This window comes from Arctopsyche grandis, chromosome 3, assembly GCF_051622035.1.
Source record: "Arctopsyche grandis isolate Sample6627 chromosome 3, ASM5162203v2, whole genome shotgun sequence".
Classification (NCBI taxonomy): Eukaryota; Metazoa; Arthropoda; class Insecta; order Trichoptera; family Hydropsychidae; genus Arctopsyche; species Arctopsyche grandis.
Genome location: NC_135357.1, coordinates 28,045,628 through 28,060,206, shown reverse-complemented (window position 1 = coordinate 28,060,206; position 14,579 = coordinate 28,045,628). Strand labels below are relative to the sequence as shown.

The 14,579-nt window shown below is 33.1% G+C and overlaps 1 protein-coding gene across 1 annotated transcript in view; it reads right to left on the bottom strand.

The window, feature by feature from the left end:
* The window catches only part of LOC143909526 (putative ATP-dependent RNA helicase DHX35), a 47,782-nt gene that overhangs the window by 11,673 nt on the left and 21,530 nt on the right, over nucleotides 1-14,579 (bottom strand). The window lies entirely within an intron of this gene.

Sequence of the window (14,579 nt, the reverse complement as noted above, 5' to 3'; positions counted from 1 at the left end):
CTGAAACTGGCTCATAGTGTGATTCATATAAGAAGTTCAGCTTCATGGTGAATGATTTTTAATAAATTCAATATCAATTAAACTAAAAACAGCCTTGTAAAAATGTAATTATACACAAAATAGGAAACTCACGCATCCTCTATACATATGTATATACCAGTTTTTATTATATTATTATTTATCGAAAATATATTAAAAACTTCTAAGGAACTTTTATTATGTACTACTGTTTTTACCTGACTTCGCTCGGTATTTGTAATATAAACCGCTTAAACATGGCCTATCTAATAGTAAACATTTTATCAAATTTATTTGAATATTCATTTGTTCGATGACGTCACGGATTTACGAACCAAAAATACTTACATACTGACAGTCTCTTTCAAAATTATATATTAGACTAGCTGAACCCCACATGAGTTGCAATGCCATAATAGCACATGCAATTCCCGTTCCCGTTCCCGTTACTCGATGTGTTTCGATAAGTGAATGTTTCAGTTTCAAATTAATTCTTAATAATCAAATTAAATTATAGTAAAGTATAGGAACGCATAAGTGACAGACGGACAAACAATGATTTTTATATATATGTAGGATTGTTATGAGTGGTACGTAATGCAAGGTTGGTATGAGTGGTACGTAATGTAAGGGTTGGCATGCGTGCGCGCAAGTTGGTTAGCAACGTACACATTTCCTTAGCTACACGCTGGCGCTTCATACTTTCGCGTCGATAAAATCGTAATTACGAATATTATTATTAAGAGGCTTTTTCCCATTTTTTTACACAGTAATCTTCCCGGAAATGCATACAACAAATCCTGAAAGTTACATCGTAATCGGTTCAATGGTTTAGGAGCCTATTTGAGACAGACAGACAGACAGACAAACATTGATTTATATATATCTTGCCCAGGGCAAGAATTTATTTTTGCCCCCCCCCTTATTTGTTGACTTGTATAATTTGCATATTTACAAACACACATACACACAATATACGTTATTTTTTGACGAAATGATCTCGATTTGTAAAAGACAAATACAAGTGTATCTTGAATTAAAGTCATTTTTGTATTTAATTTATTACTAGTATTTTCAAGCGGTCAGACACAAAATGTATATGTATAGAAACAGTCTCCGTGACGAGCCAGAATGTTAAATTACAGAAAACGCAAATATCGGAAGGCAAAGATCGAAAATCGAAAGATCTTAAGTCGAAAGATCAAAAAAAAACGGTGCATGGTAAACGGTACATACTCACTTAATTTGCGCGAGCAGGATACAACAGGAACAAGAGGAACAGGCTTTTCCTCCCGTATTCATGTGCGCGCGCAGAATGTACCGTTTACCATGCAACCTTTTTTTTATTTTTCGACTTAAGATCTTTCAATTTTCGATCTTTGCCTTCCGATATTTGTGTTTTCTGTAATTTAACATTCTGGCTCGTCACGTAGACCCGTATAGAAAGCATCGTCTTAAATGCATTTTTCGCTTTCACGGTCGGGATCAAATCTGGCGCCAAATTATTAATCTCAATACAAAGTCTAGAAAGGCTGCATGTTAGACAAATGGTTTACGATCAATACTTTAACCCATTTTTGCCCAGTGTTCCAATATTGGAATATTTTGTTTTTTTACCCCCACTCCATTATGCATGACGCAATAAAAGTTTAGATTGCATCAGTCTCCAGCTAGCAAGTGTGGGGATCGTTTCGTGTAGTATTTTTTTAGGTTAGAACCTGTCGGAGTGAGCAGTGTTTTTTTATTTGCATCAAATACGTTCAACAGAGAATGTCATTTGACAAGTAAGTTCAGAGAGATGTAATAAGAATAGAAGGGCCCTTACGAATAGATAATTGTTGTTAATTTTACGCGGTACGTCTCTATAAATACGCTACAACGCACGGAATACAATCGGATCAATTTACTTATAAAAATGTATCCCATGTTGTTTATTGTGTGTTTTTGAATGTATTGTGCAATTTTTACCGATGCTTGCCCATCTTGCGAGTAATATAAACAAACAGAGAAGTTTTTATCGGAAATACGTCGAGCACCGAGCGTCAAATACGACCGATGCTAAAATTATTTAGAATGTCACTTGACAACAAAAAAACACCTAAAGCCACTTCTATTAATATTACATTTCTCCGAGTAAGTTTACACATCTTTATAACACATTTATTACATATTGACCATATTTATTATAATCTCTTATTGTTCTAGATTCGTTATGTGTAGTACTTTTTTTTGATTTTTCCATATGTAAATTTTTTATTGACAATATTATCCATGTTCCAAATTTGGAACACTGGGAGTATACATACCAACATTGATTTTTTTACCCCCAGATTTTTAACGACATCAGAGATGGAAGAAATTGTTGAAGACGAAAATTTTTGGAAGGATGTAAAATGCGTAGATGTGTTTATAACACCTCCCGAAGACAGCGCTGAGACTGAAGAGGACAGCGGTGATGAAAATGGAAATTTTGACATAAATCATCTGAACGAGCGCCAGTTGCAAGCTCGAGCTGTTGCTACAGTTTACTCATCGACAGGAGTTTTTAATTTGGGTGAAAACGTCGATGAAGAAGACGATGGTCCACTTTCGCAGTTACCGAAGAAACAAAATAAAATTCAGCGTTGTTGGGTAAAATCGAAAGATGTTGTGTGCAATTTTGAACCTTTCGTATCTCCAAAGACACAAATAGTCATACCTTCTGATCCACTGGGATGTTTCGAGTTATTTTTTGACACCGAAGTGTACGAATTCCTTCAAAATATGTTTATAAAATATGCAAGGTCTAAAGGAGATCATAGTTTCGAAGTAGATGTCAAGGAACTCGAATGCTTTATCGCCATTTTATTATTGTCTGGATATTTAGACATACCCAGGTGGAGAATGTTATGGGAAATCGATACCGAAACATATAATCCGACTGTTGCTAATGCTATGAGAAGAAATCGGTTTGAACAAATAAAAAAATATGCCCACTGTTCTGACAATGATAATCTTATACCAGATGACAAATTTGCCAAAGTTCGGCCACTTCTTGATCTGCTTAATATCCGGTATTTAAAATACTCTCAGTTTCCGGAGAATTTGAGCATAGATGAAAGCATGGTGCCATATTTTGGAAGACATCCCACTAAACAACGTATACATGGTAAACCAATCCGCTACGGTTATAAGATGTGGTGTTTATGTGAACCTTTAGGTTATCTCATACAATTTGATCCATACCAAGGAAAACAAACCTGTAGAAAAAATATGGAATTGGGAGTTGGTGGTTCAGTCATTGTGAATTTGTTGACGAATCTCCCAAAAGATGTCCCTTTCAAAATCTATGCAGATAGATTATTTTCTTCATTGAAATTAGCTAATCATTTGCAAACACTAGGGTGTGGCTATACGGGAACAATAATGGCTAGTAGAACAGAAAAATGCCCTATATCAAATACTAAATCGATAGAAAAACAGGAAAGAGGGACATATGAATTTTGTACTGACACCAAAACTGGCATTACTATTACAGCTTGGAATGACAACCAAGTAGTTCTCACTGTCAGCTCCTGCGATCCAGTAGAACCAATAGGACAGGCTCAAAGATGGATATCCTCCGAAAAAAGAAAACTACCGATCAACCGACCAAATGTCATATCAAAATACGACAAGTATATGGGCGGAGTAGATCGAATGGATGAAAATATAGATAACTATCGAGTATCCATCAAATCTAAAAAATGGTGGTGGGTACCTTTTACCTTTTGTTTGGATACTGCAATTCATAATGCTTGGCAACTTTATAGAAACAATCCAGAAAATAAAAAGTTAGATTACTTGCAATTTAGAAGAAATATAGTACAACTGTACTTAAAAACTAACGCAAATCCCGTGGAGGGGGGAGGAAGGCAAAAATCTTCAAAAGAATTATCTAGCAGGGTGCCTGTCAATATTCGATATGATCGGCTAGATCATTGGATGATTCCAGCTGATAAACAAAATCGATGTGCACTTTGTAAAAAAAATGCCACGAAATGTTGTGAAAAATGTGGTGTAAATTTACATGAAGGATGTTTTAAAACCTTTCATTTTCGTTAAATTACGCTTATATATTATATTTACATAACTTGACTTATCTATGTACACTATTTTATAAGATTGCTTGTATTGAAATAAACTTTATTTCTTAATTTAGTTTTATAACGTCTACTTCATTGTATTCCCAGAGTTCCAAATTTGGAACATCTCGAAAAACTTGTATAAAACCAATACGAATGCAAGAAAAAAATTTATGTATCATATAACATTATGATTTGTTGAAATCATTATAAATTTTGAGAAAAAAAACATTCGAGCAAAAATGGGCGAGAAAGACAGAATAGCGATATTACATATATGATATACATATGTTTAGACATATGTATATCTAGTATATATATAAGGTAGATATAAGTGTAGAATACAATGAGTTGATTTACAGCCTATTTAATGTGATATTCACAATATGTACTTTCATATTTCAATCAATACTAACATAATTTAAAAAAAAAGTACGATATCGAAAACAGTAAAATTTTCAAAAATTACATTTTTATTTCATCATATTATGTACTAATCGTAATGAGATTCAAACAATGGACTATATCTTATACATACATATGTACATATAAAAATAATACCCTTATAAAATTTTACACGCACAAATCCATACATAATTTATGTACACATGTAGCTGAAGTTCCACAGCTGAACAGTACCATAGCCGATTATGAGTCACGTAAACACAGTTCTTTTTTTATGAACGTATCGTGATTTCTTTGCCCAGGAAAGCCGAGCACAAAGGACGCTGTAATTTAGGAAATTTTTGGAAACATGATAAATTAGACCACGCACACACATACGAACATACATACATACAAACGATCGTGTGTGCTGATTTATATCTGAACGTGTGAGTATTATAAATATTTAAAATGGAAAAATTCGATAGTTTTCGCTTCTAGTACGTGCGTACGTCATAGACAAACGTGAAATTAGACATAAATAGTTCTAGGAGAGGAAGGGTGTGAATAAAAAATTTCATAAAAATTATCCGTGATTGACGGCTGAATACGCTCTATATTTGGGGTAATCGATTCCCCCGAATAATGGATAATGGAGGAAAATAGAACGGAAACGTAAAGTTTACGCTGTCACCGGCGTACGTTTACGCAACGAAAACATCTACAAAGTTAATAGTATGAACGCACAATAAATTACTAAAAATATGATGGAAAAAAGATAACACTAACAACCCAGTTATGAATTATTGATGACCGTTGGAATTATATATATATGTATATACATATATACATTAGGAACGCTATTCTGTGTGTGCCTGGTTTAGTTTATTTGAACAATTTTGCAATTAAATTCATTTAATAGAGAATTTCGTCTATTAATTATTTTTTTTTAATGAATAAATTCATATTCCATAACGCATGAGATGATAGTTCACCGAACTAATCACCAGTATAAAAATAAAAGCATATTTTGTTTTCGTGTGAAACACCATTAACAATAAATATTGATACTAACATATGAAATCGTGAGAAACGATACAATAAAAAAAATATAATGTGACCGACCTATGACTTTATCTATGTATTTAAGGAATATAAAAAGTCACAAAACAAAATTCGATAATTAAACATATACGGGTTTGGTGCAAACGATCGACAAGCGCCAGACAGACTGAACCACAGATTAACTGGATGGCTGCTTTAAACGCAATTCTCGACTTCACGAATGATAGATTGCACATCAGATGACGAGTAACCTTTCGATGTGCACAGATGCAATTATTAAAATGGTAATTATTAAAATTGAGTTGGATCTTTCTGGCGAGTTTAATAAGGCAAAATTCAGAAGCACAGAACGTATACAGGGTAGGTATGTCGGGACTTCGGGTAGATTGTAAGTGCGAGCAGTGCGCACGCATAAGGTACACGTGTCGTTAATTTGTGGTTCAGTCTGTCTGGCGCTTGTCAATCGTTTGCACCGCATTGAAAACAACATATACAAAGTTTTACTACTATCGTGCGTAACCTACCACACTACTGACTATCTCAATCCTAACCGGATAATCAAGATTCACAAAGTATAATTTAACAAAAATTTCTCATGTTAAAATCGCCCTGTTCAAAAATAAGTACATATACGAAACTACACTCTCAAATAACAAAATTTTCTAAATATACTTTGGGTACCACCGTTGCGAGAGAAATTGAGAGTATTTGATCCATAGAGCCGTTTGCTTATGCATGAAGTACTCGACGGAGAGCATCGCAGTGAAAAGTGGTTCAAAATTACAAAACTCGAGCATCGAACCGAAAAAAGTGGGTGTGTTGTTCGCCAGAACCGAACGAGTCTCGATGAGAAAACAATACTTCAACCATATCTAATCTGTTTGACTTGCAAAAGTGCATACGCATGTGCATGAGGAAAATCAATTTTATTAATAGGTATTAATGGCACGTGCATTATATCCATTGTGTTCACAATTGCGCAGTTTATGGTCTTATAATCTGACCAGACGTATCCAATATCAGCCATTTATCATGCGAAACGAAGTACTGTAACTGAAACGACACACATTATACGTACACTCAAATATTTGTTGCACTTTGAAACAATGAGGTAAATAAACGATATTTTTATGCACTTCGTAAAATGATTCGTGGGCGTTTCAACACATCATTATAGAAGACTTGATATGAAATTATACACAGTTGTCCATTGCATCAGACATACACGAGCCTATGATAACAATACATGCCATGTGATTATCGCAAACTTAACCGCAATTTCTTTAAAATATATAAGCAAAACAAATAACATAAGCCGACGTTTTGACCACGAATCGGAAAGCGATATACATATATAATTAGTGTGTTATCTTTTACTGCATATATAAATTTTTGATTGTAAAAAAATACAAAGTGAAAATGTTAATGTATAAAGTGATTTTCTAAAAAAAAAATTGAATAGGATTATTTTTTATTATTATCTTCGTATTAGGTTTTTTATTAGCTTCACTTCGCCAATCGGTCTGAAAATATTCCTACATTCTTTCGATCGCTTTGAAACTTTGCCATTTTGCGAGGTTTGTCCGCCGATAGAGATTTTAACCCTTTGCCACTAACCTGTAGCCACATATGTATGTTTAACTTTCCGCCCCCACTCTTTTTTTCCGATTTTAATTAGATGTAAAGCCTTGTACATAATAAAATATGAAATTTTGAATAAATAGTAATAAAATCTTAGTAAAATTCCTTACAGACGGAGTAGTGAAAATTCACTACTCCTAGCCTGTGTAGTACCGCGTAAGAAGGTTTTACTTCTACAGTGTGTAGTGCAGCGAGTTTCAACCTTTTTTGACTCGCGAAACCCTTAAAGCCCATTCCCAAAAATTGTACCATTCTTTTTTTGTAATTTAATATGCTCCCAAGCGACCGAAGAATGTGATTATGTACATTATAAACATATTTAAATATTTACTAAAAAGCTTAAAATACAAGCCTGCATCCGATTTTTGTAAATTAGCAACGATTATCGCTTCTAAACATGATAATAAAAAATCGCCATATATCATAGAGTTTTAAAATTCCGTTTAATTGCATTTTAAATCATTCTTCATTACATCACATTATTTCATTTGGTTTTCATTTTCTCCACTTTTTTTCATTTAGTATTATAATCAACATAAATTAATATACATATATAGGAAACCGTCGCATGCAACATTTGGCAAAAGAGATGAAAATAATCAATAATTATTGATTATGATCGATGGGCAGGAAGGTCAGAAATGATGAAAAATGATGACCTTCATGGGCAATTATTTAGGATCGATGTAAATCGATTTTTTTAAAACAAAAACTACAATTATCAAAAGGTTTGGAAAATATAAATTTACAAGACATTGTAATACTACAAATGTCGTAAACAATGCATTAATGAGACCTTCAAAATTTGTTTACAGACGAACTTTGCTCAAACTTTAATTGTTGAAAAAAATAGTTTGACAACCTGCGATTACGATAATGAAGGACGCCACAGTGTTAACACAATTCCGCCAATGTTAGAATTTAATCAATTATTATTTTTAATCCCACGCTAAATAAATGTACAAACATAAAAAATAGTAATATATCCTAAACAGGAAAGTTCAAACACCTAGCTGTTATAAAACGTTGCATGGTTTAAAATTATGTGCATGATTATCACCCACATGGTTGAATACAATTTCAAACCCCATGTTCGTTACAACGATCGATAGCTTGTGATTTAATTTTTTTTTCTAGTAGACAAAAATCAGCCCGTCATTTGATTATACGTACATAATCGATAAAAAGCAATTATTGGATGAAAGCAAATATGTAAATACATTTGAGCGTAGACGATTGTTGGAACCAACCGGAGTAATCAATTCTAGTCAGACGATAGTTATTTTACGACCCCATGAAATATATGAAAGTCAAACAATCATCGTAAATTATATTTGTCTAAAGAGACGTTTAGACCGACGAATGCAATAGTCAATAACTGATTGAGAAAAAGACTACACTGATGGAATACAACGAACTGATCACAGACGAATAAGCGACATACAAATGTACATTGAAACCATATAAAGCGCAAATGCGCACCTATTTAACTATCGCAGGAAAGACGTGTGTAGCAAAATCTTAATTTCAAATAAGGCTTCGATGTATTCATTATATTTAACGCTTTCAATAGAAATCAATGTTTTTTGATAGAAATTTCCATACTTATTTGCATCTATTAAGATTTTTTTTGAAAATGATAAGATGTATTGTACAATATAGAGTTAAAACAAGTATACAAACAAAATAAAACGTCTGTGAAAATTTTCATTCATAATCAAAATCTGATTTTTTATCAGACAGTATTTAAAATAAAAGTGCTACAAGATTACATGTGAGCAGTTATATATGAAAATGGTAAAAGTCCATTTTTCTTCATTTCGAGAAATTTTTCGCAAAAAATTAAATATAATGTTTTGCGTTTAACAATATTTAAAAATACTGTAATACGTTTATTCTGCTTTCCCGAGATTTTGGACATATCGAATTAAAATAAGTAATAACAATTTGCGAATTAAGTCAAACAGAAAGTGTTTTTCTTTTGTAACTGAAAATTAAACTCAAAAAAGAAAATTAAAATGAAACTCTTATAATAAAAATATTTGCACTAAAGCATAACGACGAGTTCGATTTTTCACATGATCACAAAACTTCATCTGATGTTACTACCTACATAGATTAAGTAAAAAAAAATATTTACAGCAGAGCATTAAAAATAAACAACACAACTTTTGACTTCAACATCTACAGTTTTACACCGACCACCCTTAAGATAAATACGTATTCGCTTCATATGAATAAACCATTCATAAACAATTTACGAAAGGAGTATATCAATTGGCTCTTGGCCTGAAATCATCTACTGAAACCTATAGAATTTTTATTACGGGAAGTGACATGTGAACTGAAATTTTTTTAATAAATTTTGCATTTTAAACGATCTACGAACGAACGGATTAGTATTTTATATATATGATATGATAGGTTGCGTTATATTTGAGCCAATACTTTAATACTACAAGTGCATTTAATAGAAAGATTTTTTTTAAATAAATTTAGATACAAAATTCGGGAATGAGTGAGAGAGAAACACCCGTACAATTCACATGGATGGTAGCGTGACGTCCACACACGTCATGCAGCTATTCTCGGTCGCATCTTCGTAAAAATAAATTGAACGTGAAAAATTATAAATATAATATTACTAATAAGCAGAGAGGAAAAACACGAGACGCCTCTGCGCCAGTGGGCGCGCGCGGTTCAACTGACCCGAAATTGGACACATGCGAGCGAGAAAGAGTAGGAAGAACAACACACCACCAGCACGATGGTTCTCAAACTGTTTGTATGAATAAACTTAACCCGTCGATGTCCCGTTAAACGGCCGACCTTCGACTCGCAGACACGTGGAAGTCGTTATTATTAAAAGCTTTTTATTATTTTTATTTTTCCGTTTGTATCATTACGACATCCCACATAGGACGAGAACAATGCATTTGTGTCATGTCATAGTCATAGCAAGTACGGCTTGCTAGGGTACTGACCTACTTGTCTTCCGAGTTTTGAATGGGGAAGTGTCTATAAGTGTAGTGCAGTGTGTGATTTATGTTATTTTTAGGCATTTAAATTTTGAACAAAGTCAGGTGAAATTAGTGGTGATGACTAAAGAGCGGACCAACTTTGCGCCGTTCATTGTTCATTGTTCGTCGTGCTTTGTTGATTTTCAACCTTTTTTTTATGCTCTCTAGCTTTGTAGTTTGCCCTGTTTCCTGGAAAATAGACCTAAAACGCTGTTTCCTGGAAAAAGCACGCTTCCGGTCCTACCTCTAGTGATGACTAAAGAGCGGACCAACTTTGCGCCGTTCATTTTTAATTGTTCGTTGTGCTTTGTTCATTTTTATGATGAACCTTTTTTTATGCGCTCTAGCTTTGTAGTTTGCCCTGTTTCCTGGAAAATAGACCCAAAACGTTCTGTTTCCTGGAAAAAGCACGTTTCCGGTTCTACCTCTAGCTGATTTAAAAAATTAAGGTAGAAATTTGTCGGTAGACAAGTCTACGACATTTTCAACAAATATATAAAATGAAAGATATTATGTATGTATGTATATCGATACATTCTCCCAAGTCCCTATCTGAAAATTTTTTCAGAACAAAACAATCATATTGGCAAAACGACACAAGGCACATGGTTTTTTTTAGATAGTTTTGTGAAAAAACGTGTGAAAAAAATGTGGTGTGCTTGCATAGATTCATGGCACGCTAGCACGCACCGTTCCAAAATTACCCCTTGAAGTGTTTTCGGTAAAATTGTATCCGTGTATTTATCCTTGCTTGACAATGATCGATAACGGTGTATTTAAAGAATCAACAAGCTCTCCCATATTTAAAGAAATATAGGAGAACTTGTTGACGATCCACGTGCCACGTTCCTTGCTGTCTGTTTTCGCCCTTAGCTTGTTTTTGGAGATCTGTATTTTTAGCGACAGCCTGACTAAGGCGTGCGCGACAATGCCGCGCCGACATAGCCGCGCAGGATAAAATGAAATACCTACATATCTAATATATAATTTCGAAAGAGACTTTGTATGAATGTAAGCATGTATGTATCTTTGGTTGGGAATCGAAAACAAGTCGAAGTTTCTATGACGATTCGATATATATTTTTTTTCGATTCAAATAAATTTAATAAAAAATAAATGAATATTTACTATTAGATTCGCCATGTTTACGCACTGAGCGAAGCTGGGTAAAACAACAAGTGTATAATATTTTATATCCAATAAAAATTAAAACATTCTCATAATTAAACACGAGTCACGTGATATTTAGTGACAGGCGTCAACTTAATGATTATAAAATTTTAAAACAATATTTACCCTTAAAATATAAAACTTGAACCCTTTCCGCTCGGAATAAAATTATCAAAAACTAACGAAGCCCTAGTAAACTTCCATCAATGGGCATTCATGCAAATTCGAATAAAATCAATAAGAACTTATTTTTATTTGATTTTGCATTTTCATTCTGCGCGGCTCTGTCAGGTCACCATTTTTAACATATTTTTTTACAATTTCAGCATTTTCATGTTTCACTTTAGCGTATACATATTTCCTTTAGACATAATTTTCGAAACAAAGATCATTTGAATACATAATATATGAAATACATACAATTTAAAGCTAGCATTACAAATAAAAAATACATTATATAATTAAAATTATTAAGAATAAATAAAACGAGAAACTACATAAACGAAGTAGAAAAAATCGCACATACATACATACGTGAATTTTTAGCCTCTATCGCAAAATGCTTAAAATACGGGTCTTCAATAAATTATCCATTCATCAAAAATCATAAGTAGTACTTATACATATGTAATTAAAAAAAATGTGATTATAGCTCAAATAGGATCACACGACCAATTGTATTGTGAGCAAAATTCGAATCTGTTGGCAAGTTGTATCAATTTTTTAACCGTCGAACGACCTGATCGCCTTCCCTTACTAATAACAATTTTAAAACATTTCAAATACAATAAGTAAAAATGTCTTCGTAAAACAAAAACAGTGTAGACTAATCTGCGGACAAACTGTACGTGCATGCCCACCTTTATGAAGTATAAACACCAATAGAAAAACTTTCCAGATAAATATCTAAAAATATTCTCTGCAAACTATAGCGTGTCCTTTAAGTACACGGTCAAACTAAAATACGCACACTCGACCTATGTATAATCAGTAGTCACCGGACCCAGAAGGTGCCGCGTATTGTTCAAAGGTTGTAAATGCATTGTTAAAGGTTTGCCGAACCTTTTTTACAAAGAATTTACAACAATGGAACAATGGATAGCACTGTGACTATCGTACCTCTAATAATCAGATAGAAAATGGTACTAGATTTGATATAATGTTTCAATGTTTCTGTATTATGACAGGTACATATAATAAGTACTAATTAGTGGTACATATGTACATACATGCTCACGACTCGTAAAGCACACGCTATACAAGCACCCCTAACGCAATGTACATAATAATATATACAAGGATTTACATAGTTTAAGGTTATTCGAACCATATCATCGATTCATATATACATATGTACATACATATATGTCGTGAGTCAGTTTTTTAAATCCGCGAAAGCTTATAACCACTTCCGGTTTCGCGATTTCCGTCAAATTCAACTACGCAACTAAAACTCAAACATCGTAAAATTTCATATCTCCTGTGTTCATAATTGTTTTATAATCTTCCCGGAAACATCTGCGAGCATTATTCAGATACCTAATGTGCGATACATTAAAATATGGATATTAAACCTGTGGCGCTATTGTGAATTGCATCAGACAGATTTTGAGGAAAATTACATGAAAATTTCATCACGCGATAAAAATTTCAAATATTTTTTGTATTCCGGTATATTTATTTTTTATTTTGTATAACTCACCGTTTGTATATATGTATGTATATTTTTAAGTAACAAATTGAGCTGGTTATGGTATAAACGCTAGAAAAACAGAAGATAAGTGGGACGATTTTTTATTCAAAGTTGGATTGAAGAATCTCAATCCTGCCTTCCAGAACGCAAGACAGGATTGGAGGAACCAGTTCAAGATTTGGATAAAGATGTAATTTTAATTGAAAATTATGAAATTTAATTTAATTGCAAATAAATTCATAGCTATGTATACGAAATGATATTATCCATGAAAGGAAGAATGTCATCTTGTTTCACAACAATACAGTACAGATGGGTTGAAACGAAAACTAAAAACGTGGAAGATTCGTGTATCAAAAGATTGCTATGACATGTTTCACAATTTGGCTGATATTATTTACGAAGTAGGAGAGGAGCTTAATATGACGTCTTTGCGCGATATAATCAGTTGTCATTTGACAAATTTATCAGAGCGATTCAATTTCTATTTTCCACCAGATGACGATCCACGAAAGGGAAAAGGATGGATACGAAATCCATTTTTGCCATGGAATTATGATATATCACCTAATTTGGAAGATAAACTAATTGATCTGACTGCAAATCAAGAATTAAAAAAATGTTTTGAAACCACAACTTCACTTGCAGGCTTTTGGATCAAATTAAAACTAGAATTCTCATATATTTAAGAACTTGCAGTGAAAACTCTTTTACCATTTGCATCAATTTACCTTTGCGAGACTGGTTTCTCAACAATAAGTATAATTAAAACAAAACATGGTAATAGTGTGTATATTTATGATCCATTGCATGTGGCATTGTCTTCGATTAAACCACGACTGGATAAGTTATCTAATAACAAAAAAGCTCACATGTATGTCTCATTAGTTTTTTTTTATTTTCATTTTTTATCTTTCTTTATTATTATTATTATTGTACTTCTTTGAATTCAATTAAATAAATTTTACTACTTAGATTTTATTTTATTTTTATTTGTTTACAAGTTTTGAACCATATACATATATGTATAATAACCCTTTTATTTTAAAATATGATGCCGGTCCGTGAGAATTACTGAAAAATATATACTGGTCCGCCAGCTGAAAAAGTTTGAGTAATGAAAGTAGATGAATTGGCAAACTCTGATAGGACACGATCGACTTGGAGTCACAAATATTCAAGTCTGACCAGTAGCATTTAGATTATACTTAGAAGAAATTATTTTCAATCGAGATCAGCTCACGAGATCGAACCCCGCGACCTCTCGGTGCTTTAGTATCAACGCAACCATTGTATGGGTTTGACAGTGATGGATAACGATGATTCTCATATTTGAAGAAATGTAGGAGAAACTCGTCGAAAAAAAGCCCCTGCGGATTTTTCACCACGAAAGGTAAAGAACGTGTCCGTGCCGTGAGGTTCAGTGTGTTTTCGCCTTCACTTTCTTTCCACAGCCACCCGATAAAATATCAACAGCACAACACT